Consider the following 10,195-nt stretch of genomic DNA (forward strand, 5'->3'; position numbering starts at 1 on the left):
ACACATTATTAGCGTAATGCCTGCCAAATTCTATAATTTTGGCAGGACCAGCAGATAAAGCCTTCTGACCCTGGTGCACAGTGTATTGCAAATTCAAGGGGCACAATGTGTGGAGTTAGTATATACTGGAGCACAGTGTATTGCACTATTAATTTTAGGGGGCACAGTGTGTGGAGCTGTTATACTAAGGCTCATTCAGACAGCTGTATGCTTTTTGCGGTCTACAAAAATCCAGATCCTTTTTTTTTGCAGTCAGTTCAGCATGTCCACAAAAAAACGATTGCATTCCGCATTTTTGACGACCCATAGGCTTCAATGCGGCCATGTCCTGATTCTCAATGACAAGTATAGGTCATGTTTTATTTGTTTTGCGGGGCCCCATAAAAGTGAATGGGTGTGCATATAATCCGCAAAATTGCCAATCAGATGCAGAAAATGCTGAATGAGCCCTAAGGCAAGAAGAGTATAGCACTCTCATATTCAGAAAACACAGTTGTGGAGCTATTATATTCAGGGGCATTGTATGGAACTATTAAATTTAGGAGGCACTTTACAGTATGTACCTGTTATTTTTAAAGCTACAATGTGGGAACATGCAGCAAAAAGTGAGGCGCCAAAGACATCTGGGTGACAAACTCTGGAGAGATGAGTCTGGCTGGAAGAAGTCATCATGAAGGTCTGAACTAGAGAAGAAACAAATCTGAAGAAACTTCACCTGTTAGCAAGGCCGTTTTTAATGCGGGTCAGCTGCCCCGGGCCCAGTTGCTCCTGGGGGGCCCAAGGCAGCTGCCTCTTGAGCCCCCACTTGCCAGTGGTGTAGCGTGGGTGGGGGGGTGTTGCCCCGGGTGCAAAATTCCAGGGGGCGCTAGCAGGGCCGCACCGCCAATTAGGCAAAGTGAGGCGATGGCCCCAGGCGGAGCGGCCCTGGTGACAAGTGGGGGGCAGCAGCAGGGCACAGGAAGCAGGGCTCATCTCCATAGTCATCTGTATCGCCGTCCTCAGGACAGCTAAACAGATAGATGTGCTGCTGCAGGGCAGGGGAGAGAGAGGCCTCTCCCTTCCCTGTTCCTCTGATAGGCTGCAGGCACTAGGCCTGCAGCCTATCAGAGGCCGATGCAGGCGGCGCGATGACGTAATTGCGCCACCTGAGCCGTACAGCGCGGGACACAGGCCGGAAGAGGCCTGCATCGCATCGCTGCCAGCCTGATGGAGGTAAGTATAAGTGTTTTTTTTTATATGGTACTACTTTACTGGCACATGATTGGGGGGCATCTATGGGGGCACTTGTTACTGGCACATGATTGGGGGGCATCTATAGGGGCACTTGTTACTGGCACATGATTGGGGCATCTATGGGGGCACTTCTTACTGGCACATTATTGGGGGCACTATGGGGGCATCTACTGAGGCCACAAAGAAGGGGTATTTTATATGGGGGAAGGGGGAGAGGAACACTATGGGGGCTTCTACTAAGGCTACAAAGAAGGGGTATTTTATATGGGGGGCTCTGTATAGGGGCATTTTATACTGGGGAACATTATGGTGGGTACTATGGGGAAGGGGAGAGAGGAGTACTATGGGCTCATCTATGGGGTGCACTAAGATGGGGTATTTTATACTTGCAAATTATGGGGGACACTGAAGGCATCTACTGGGGCACTATATATGGGGCATTTTATACTGGTACACTATGGAGGGCACCATGAAGAAGGGGGAGAGGAGAACTATGGGGGCATTTACTGGGGGCACTATATAGGGGTATTTTATGCTGCCACATTATGGGGGCACTATGGGGATATTAGCTCAACTGGGGGCATTGAAAGGGGGTATTTTTTGCACTTACACATTATAAGGAGAATTATTACTACTGGGGGGCATTATGATGGGCTTTAATACTACTGGGTGTCTATGGGGAACATGATTACTAGTATGGGCACTATGGGAGCATTATTACTTCTGGGGCACAGTGGGGACATGTTGGGGGCACTGTAGGAGCACTATTACTACCATGTGTGCTCTAAAAAAAAGTAATCTGCAAAATACTATATTTGTGTCAGAAGTTGTGCTTTTTTAATTTTTAGAATAATGATACAGCCATTTTATTTGATACTTTTGTGCTGATTCTTTTTCCCCCTCTATATTAGGGAATACTATAGTTACCAGAACCACAACAGATAAACGTAGTAGTTCTGGTGTCTATAGCATGTCTCTGCAAGCTTTTTAATGTGAACACTGCCTTTTCAGAAAAAAAGGCAGTATTTACATTACTGCCAAGGAACACCTCTAGTGGCCACTCATCATTATTAAAGTTTACTACTCTACTAGGTGTGTGAATTATTATTTTTTGTGTGTGTAATGTGGTGGAGGGAGTGATTGCATGCTAGGGTGTGGAAAGGCCGGATCCAGGGGGCCCAAGTAAATTCTTGCCAAGGATCCAATCAATATTAACCTCTTAAGGACACAGGGCGTCCAGGTACGTCCTGGAAGCGGGGACTCGATGTCTCAGAAGGCAGCCCGATGCCATGCAGAGGCTGCCCAATGCCTTGCACGGCATCGGGATCTGCCTTCTACGGGAGACGAGGAGATCCAGCCTCAGGCTGGGTCTCCTAGTGAACCTGTTTGTGTACTACTCACTGTAGTACACGAACAGGCAATGCATTAGAATACAAATGTACTGTAATGCATTGCAGAGGGGATCAGACCCCCAAAAGTGAACATCAGAAATAAAGTAAAGAAAAAAAAGTAAAAAAAAAATGTTTTTAATAAAATTAATAAAGTAATACAATTAAAGTAAAAAAAGAAAAAAAAAACATACATTAGGTATCGCCGCATCCATAATGACCGGCTCTATAAATATATCACATGATCCATCCTGTCCGATAAATACCATAAAAAATAAAAAATAAAAACGTGCAACACCAAGTGATCAGAAAGGCGTATGCCCCCCAAAATAGTACCAATCTAACCGTCACCCGCAAACAATGAGCCCCTACCTAAGCCAATCGCCTAAAAAATAAAAAAACTATGGCTGAGAATATGGAGACACTAAAACATAATTTTTTTTTTGTTTCAAAAATGCTGGTATTGTGTAAAACTTAAGTAAATAAAAAAAGTATACATATTAGGTATCGCCGCGTCCGTAAGAACCTGCTCTATAAAAATATCACATGACCTAACCCCTCAGGTGAACACCGTAAAAAAAAAAAAAAAACTGTGTAAAAAAAGTGTAATAGCAAGCGATCAAAAAGTCATATGCACCCCAAAATAGTGCCAATCAAACCATCATCTCATCCCGAAAAAAAATAGCCCCTACACAAGACAGTCGCCCAAAAAATAAATAAAACTATGGCTTTCAGATTGTGGAGACACTAAAGAATTTTTTTTTTAAATGCTTTGTTATGTAAAACTGAAACAAATTTGGTATTGTCGTGTCCGTGACAACCTGCTCTATAAAAATACCACATGATCTAACCTGTCAGATGAATGTTGTAAATAACAAAAACTAAAAACGGTGCCAAAACAGCTATTTCTTGTTACCTTGCCACACAAAAAGTGTAATATAGAGCAACCAAAAATCATATGTACTCTAAAATAGTACCAACAAAACTGCCACCATATCCCGTATTTTCCAAAATGGGGTCACTTTTTTGGAGTTTCTACTCTAGGGGTGCTTTAAATGGGACATGGTGTCAAAAAACCAGTCCAGCCAAATCTGCCCTCCAAAAACAGTATGGCATTCCTTTTCTTCTGTGCCCTGCCGTGTGCCCGTACAGCAGTTTACGACCACATATGGGGTGTTTCTGTAAACTACAGAATCAGGGCCATAAATATTGAGTTTTATTTGGCTGTTAACCCTTGCTTTGTAACTGGAAAAAATGGATTCAAATGAAAAACTGCCAAAAAAGTGAAATTTTGAAATGTTATCTCTATTTTCCATTAATTCTTGTGTAACACCTAAAGGGTTAACAAAGTTTGCAAAATCAGTTTTGAATACCTTGAGGGGTGTAGTTTGTAAAATGAGGTAATTTTTGGGTGGTTTCTATTATGTAAGCCTCACAAAGTGACTTCAGGCCTGAACTGGTCCTTAAAAAGTGGGTTTTAGAAATGTTCTGAAAAATTTCAAGATTTGCTTCTAAACTTCTAAGCCTTGTAACATGCCCAAAAAATAAAATGGCATTCCCAAAATGATCCAAACATGAAGTAGACATATAGGGAATATAAAATAATAACTATTTTTTGAGGTATTACTATCTATTATAAAAGTAGAGAAATTAAAATTTGGAAATTTGCTAATTTTTCCAAATGTTTTTCCAAATGTTTTTTTTTATAAATAAAAAAAAAATAATTTTACTCCATTTTACCACTGTCATGAAGTACAATATGTGACGAAAAAACTATCTCAGAATGGCCTGGATAAATAAAAGAGTTTTAAAGTTATTCACACATAAAGTGACACTGGTCAGATTTGCAAAAAATGGCCTGGTCCTTAAGGTGAAATATGGCCGTGTCCTTAAGGGGTTAAAGACGGCCCTGCCTGTTAGTCACTAAATGTTAATCTTTATACTGCAACTGACTGTGTCTGATCAGTGATGTACTCATTTTTGTAGTCTGCAGCGTGACAATACACCTTCAGTGGATATAACAAGTCTACACTCCCCTGTTAAAATGTCAGGTTTCTGTGATGTAAAAAAAATTAGACAAAGATAAATCATTTCAGAACTTTTTCCACCTTTAATGTGACCTATAAACTGTACAACTCAATTGAAAAATAATCTGAAATCTTTTAGGTAAAGGGAAGAAAAAATATAAAAATAAAATAATATGGTTGCATAAGTGTGCACACCCTTAAACTAATACTTTGTTGAAGGACCTTTTGATCTCATTACATCACTCAGTCTTTTTGGGTATGAGTCTATCAGTATGGCACATTTTGACTTGGCAAGATTTGCCCACTCTTCTTTGCAAAAACACTCCAAATCTGTCAGATTGGGAGGGCATCTCCTGTGCACAGCCCTCTTCAGATCACCCCACAGATTTTCAATCGGATTCAGGTCTGGGCTCTGGCTGGGCCATTCCAAAACTTTAATCTTCTTCTGGTGAAGCCATTCCTTTGTTGATTTGGATGTATGCTTTGGGTCGTTGTCATGCTGAAAGATGAAGTTCCTCTTCATGTTCAGCTTTCTAGCAGAAGCCTGAAGGTGTTGTGCCAATATTGACTGGTATTTGGAACTGTTCATAATTCCCTCTAGCTTAACTAAGGCCCCAGTTCCAGCTGAAGAAAAGCAGCCCAAAAGCATGATGCTGCCACCACCATGCTTCACTGTGGGTATGGTGTTCTTTTGGTGATCTACAGTGTTGTTTTTGTGCCAAACATATCTTTTGGAATTATGGCCAAAAAGTTCAACCTTGGTTTCATCAGACCATAACACCTTTTCCCACATGCTTTTGGGAGACTTCAGATGTGTTTTTGCAAAATGTAGCCTGGCTTGGATGTTTTTCTTCGTAAGAAAAGGCTTTTGCCTTGCCACTCTACCCCATAGCCCAGACATACAGTACAGACCAAAAGTTTGGACACACCTTTTCATTCAAAGAGTTTTCTTTATTTTAATGACTATGAAGGCATCAAAACTATGAATTAACACATGTGGAATTATATACATAACAAACAAGTGTGAAACAACTGAAAATATGTCATATTCTAGGTTCTTCAAAGTAGCCACCTTTTGCTTTGATTACTGCTTTGCACACTCTTGGCATTCTCTTGATGAGCTTCAAGAGGTAGTCACCTGAAATGGTCTTCCAACAGTCTTGAAGGAGTTCCCAGAGATGCTTAGCACTTGTTGGCCCTTTTGCCTTCACTCTGCGGTCCAGCTCACCCCAAACCATCTCGATTGGGTTCAGGTTCGGTGACTGTGGAGGCCAGGTCACTCTCCTTCATGGTCAAATAGCCCTTACTTTCAAAGTTTTCCCAATTTTTTCGGCTGACTGACTGGCCTTCATTTCTTAAAGTAATGATGGCCACTCGTTTTTCTTTACTTAGCTGCTTTTTTCTTGCCATAATACAAATTCTAACAGTCTATTCAATAGGACTATCAGCTGTGTATCCACCTGACTTCTCCTCAACGCAACTAATGGTCCCAACCCCATTTATAAAGCAAGAAATCCCACTTATTAAACCTGACAGGGCACACCTGTGAAGTGAAAACCATTTCAGGGGACTACCTCTTGAAGCTCATCAAGAGAATGCCAAGAGTGTGCAAAGCTGTAATCAAAGCAAAAGGTGGCTACTTTGAAGAACCTAGAATATGACATATTTTCAGTTGTTTCACACTTGTTTGTTATGTATATAATTCCACATGTGTTAATTCATAGTTTTGATGCCTTCAGTGTGAATCTACCATTTTCATTGTCATGAAAATAAAGAAAACTCTTTGAATTATAAGGTGTGTCCAAACTTTTGGTCTGTACTGTATAAAGAATATGGGAGATTGCTGTAACATGTACCACACAGCCAGTACTTGCCAGATATTCCTGTAGCTCCTTTATTGTTGCTGTAGGTCTCTTGGTAGCCTCACAGACCAGTTTTCTTCTCGTCTTTTCATCAATTTTGGAGGGATGTCCAGTTCTTGGTAATGTCTCTGCTGTGCCATATTTTCTCCACTTGATGATGACTGTCTTCACTGTGTTGGAAATTCTTTTGTACCCTTATCCTGACTGATACCTTTTAACAATGAGATCCCTCTCATGTTTGGAAGCTCTCTGTGGACCATGGCTTTTGCTGTGGGATGCGACTAAGAAAATTTCAGGAAAGACCAACTAGAGCAGCTGAACTTTATTTGGGGTTAATCAGAGGCACTTTAAATGATGGCAGGTGTATGCTGACTCCTATTTAACATGATTTTGAGTGTGATTGCTTAATTCTGAACACAGCTACATACCCAGTTATAAGAGGGTTTGCACACTTATGCAACCACATTATTTTAGTTTTTTTTTTGTTTTCTTCCCTCCTCCTAAAAGATTTCAGTTTGTTTTTCTATTGAGTTGTACAGTTTATAGGTCACATTAAAGGTGGAAAAAGTTCTGAAATGATTTATCTTTGTCTAATTTTTTTACAGCACAGAAACCTGACATTTTAACAGGGGTGTTTAGACTTTTTATATCCACTGTATATGGACCTGAAATCTGACCATTATATGGTCATTGTATGGTGGTATTATTGTTTATATTGGTGCTTGTATAGAAGTACACTTGTCACTGTCTTACAAAACAGCTCCTGTCCCTGTTTTTATGTTATGTATTAAGGGCAGTGGCCATCCTAGATCCAACCTGGGAAAAGGTAAACTATAGTCAGAATTGCATAAAGTCAGCAATGAATGGAAAGATTTGACCTGGTTTCAATAAAACTCATAGACATTTTACATGTCTACGTCCACATGATGATTGTGAGGCTTTGTTGCATAATTAGTGGCAGAGGTAATGCAAAACAAATATACACTGCTCAAAAAAATAAAGGGAACACTTAAACAACACAATGTAACTCCAAGTCAATCACACTTCTGTGAAATCAAACTGTCCACTTAGGAAGCAACACTGAGTGACAATCAATTTCACATGCTGTTGTGCAAATGGGATAGACAACAGGTGGAAATTATAGGCAATTAGCAAGACACCCCCAATAAAGGAGTGGTTCTGCAGGTGGTGACCACAGACCACTTCTCAGTTCCTATGCTTCCTGGCTGATGTTTTGGTCACTTTTGAATGCTGGCAGTGCTTTCACTCTAGTGGTAGCATGAGACGGAGTCTACAACCCAAACAAGTGGCTCAGGTAGTGCAGCTTATCCAGGATGGCACATCAATGCGAGCTGTGGCAAGAAGGTTTGCTGTGTCTGTCAGCGTAGTGTCCAGAGCATGGAGGCACTACCAGGAGACAGACCAGTACATCAGGAGACGTGGAGGAGGCCGTAGGAGGGCAACAACCCAGCAGCAGGACCGCTACCTCCGCCTTTGTGCAAGGAGGAACAGGAGGAGCACTGCCAGATCCCTGCAAAATGACCTCCAGCAGGCCACAAATGTGCATGTGTCTGCTCAAACGGTCAGAAACAGACTCCATGAGGGTGATATGAGGGCCCGACGTCCACAGGTGGGGGTTGTGCTTACAGCCCAACACCGTGCAGGACGTTTGGCATTTGCCAGAGAACACCAAGATTGGCAAATTCGCCACTTGCGCCCTGTGCTCTTCACAGATGAAAGCAGGTTCACACTGAGCACATGTGACAGACGTGACAGAGTCTGGAGACGCCGTGGAGAACGTTCTGTTGCCTCCAACATCCTCCAGCATGACCGGTTTGGCATTGGGTCAGTAATGGTGTGGGGTGGCATTTCTTTGGAGGGCCGCACAGCCCTCCATGTGCTCGCTAGAGGTAGCCTGACTGCCATTAGGTACCGAGATGAGATCCTCAGACCCCTTGTGAGACCATATGCTGGTGCGGTTGGCCCTGGGTTCCTCCTAATGCAAGACAATGCTAGACCTCATGTGGCTGGAGTGTGTCAGCAGTTCCTGCAAGACAAAGGCATTGATGCTATGGACTGGCCCGCCCGTTCCCCAGACCTGAATCCAATTGAGCACATCTGGGACATCATGTCTCGCTCTATCCACCAACGTCACGTTGCACCACAGACTGTCCAGGAGTTGGCAGATGCTTTAGTCCAGGTCTGGGAGGAGATCCCTCAGGAGACCGTCCGCCACCTCATCAGGAGCATGCACAGGCGTTGTAGGGAGGTCATACAGGCACGTGGAGGCCACACACACTACTGAGTCTCATTTTCACTTGTTTTAAGGACATTACATCAAAGTTGGATCAGCCTGTAGTGTGTTTTTCCACTTTAATTTTGAGTGTGACTCCAAATCCAGACCTCCATGGGTTTTTTTATTTTTGTGTGATTTTGTTGTCAGCACATTCAACTATGTAAAGAACAAAGTATTTCAGAAGAATATTTAATTAACTCAGATCTAGGATGTGTTATTTTTGTGTTCCCTTTATTTTATTTTATTTTTTTATTTTTATTTTTTTGGTGCACCGGTCCTGGAGGTACTACAATATCAGGTCAATGCGTGGAGTGGACAGAGCAAGCTCTTTTTCCATCTCCCTGTTCGAAAAATCCATTTAATATATGGTCCCCAGATAGGGGACGTATCAGATATTAAACTGATAAGAACAGATACTACACTTGATCTTAGCCAAAAGGCCGAGAAGCGATCCCCTTTATTTATTTTTTTGAGCAGTGTATAAATGGCACAATTTCTCAAAACGGCAATGTGATTTTGTGCTAGTTTCAGCTGTAAAACTGCCACCTACAAATTCAGTTCATACTTGTAAAAATTGATCTGTATGTACAGAGGATTCCTGCAGTTTTTGGCTACAATAATTTTTTTGTTCATGAGATTAAACTGTGTTCACTTAGATATCATTACACCTTATCTGGGTTTGTATCATACTAATCTTTTAGTTTTTGTAATTAGTCGGCAGTATACTCAACGCAAAAGAAAAATCTGATGAATTGTACTCTAAGGAGTCCCTTGATAGTTGATGATCAGTACCTCCTGCTGGCACTTATCAAGAAACAGAGCCTTTAAATATGTAAAAGATGTTTGCCATTGTAATAAATATTCAATATGTGTATTTTGTAGTGATAATTTGATTTCTATAAGAAAGTAATATGAAAAATATTCATTTTCAGAGACTTCATGTTACGGCAATACTTCATTTATGTTAACTATCATCTTACCTTTTGTGCAAATGCCTATGAGGGGTAGCTGCTACAACAAAATTTACAGAAATATAAAAACCTGTAGGATACATAACATCATATATAAACATAGTTCCCTGTAGCATTAACCAATAGATGCATAATACTGTACATTTATATTATTCAGTCCTACCATTAATGTGATTAGCTGATTTTCTCTCAGGAGTTTCCTGCGTTCGAGACTAATTAAGCAGTCTGAGTCTGATTCCTTAAAAAAAAACATTTATTTTTGCCTTTTATCAGAGGAATTAAAATTATTTGTAATGTTTTAATGTGTGTGAAAAGAATCATTCTAGCTATGGTGAAGCTAGCCACTAGTTTGTTTCAATTGACACCTGGATCTGACATCTATGGTTTACAGAAAGGGACTGACCCATCAGGCTCTGAC

General features: G+C 41.2%; 1 non-coding gene across 1 annotated transcript; it reads right to left on the reverse strand.

The window, feature by feature from the left end:
- Positions 1-9,067: 9,067 nt before the first annotated feature.
- LOC120992941 lies at positions 9,068-9,258 on the reverse strand. The gene has a single exon (XR_005777127.1). It is a non-coding gene; the product is annotated as a U2 spliceosomal RNA (small nuclear RNA).
- Positions 9,259-10,195: the final 937 nt, after the last annotated feature.

Source organism: Bufo bufo, chromosome 2 (genome assembly GCF_905171765.1).
Source record: "Bufo bufo chromosome 2, aBufBuf1.1, whole genome shotgun sequence".
NCBI classification, from domain to species: Eukaryota; Metazoa; Chordata; class Amphibia; order Anura; family Bufonidae; genus Bufo; species Bufo bufo.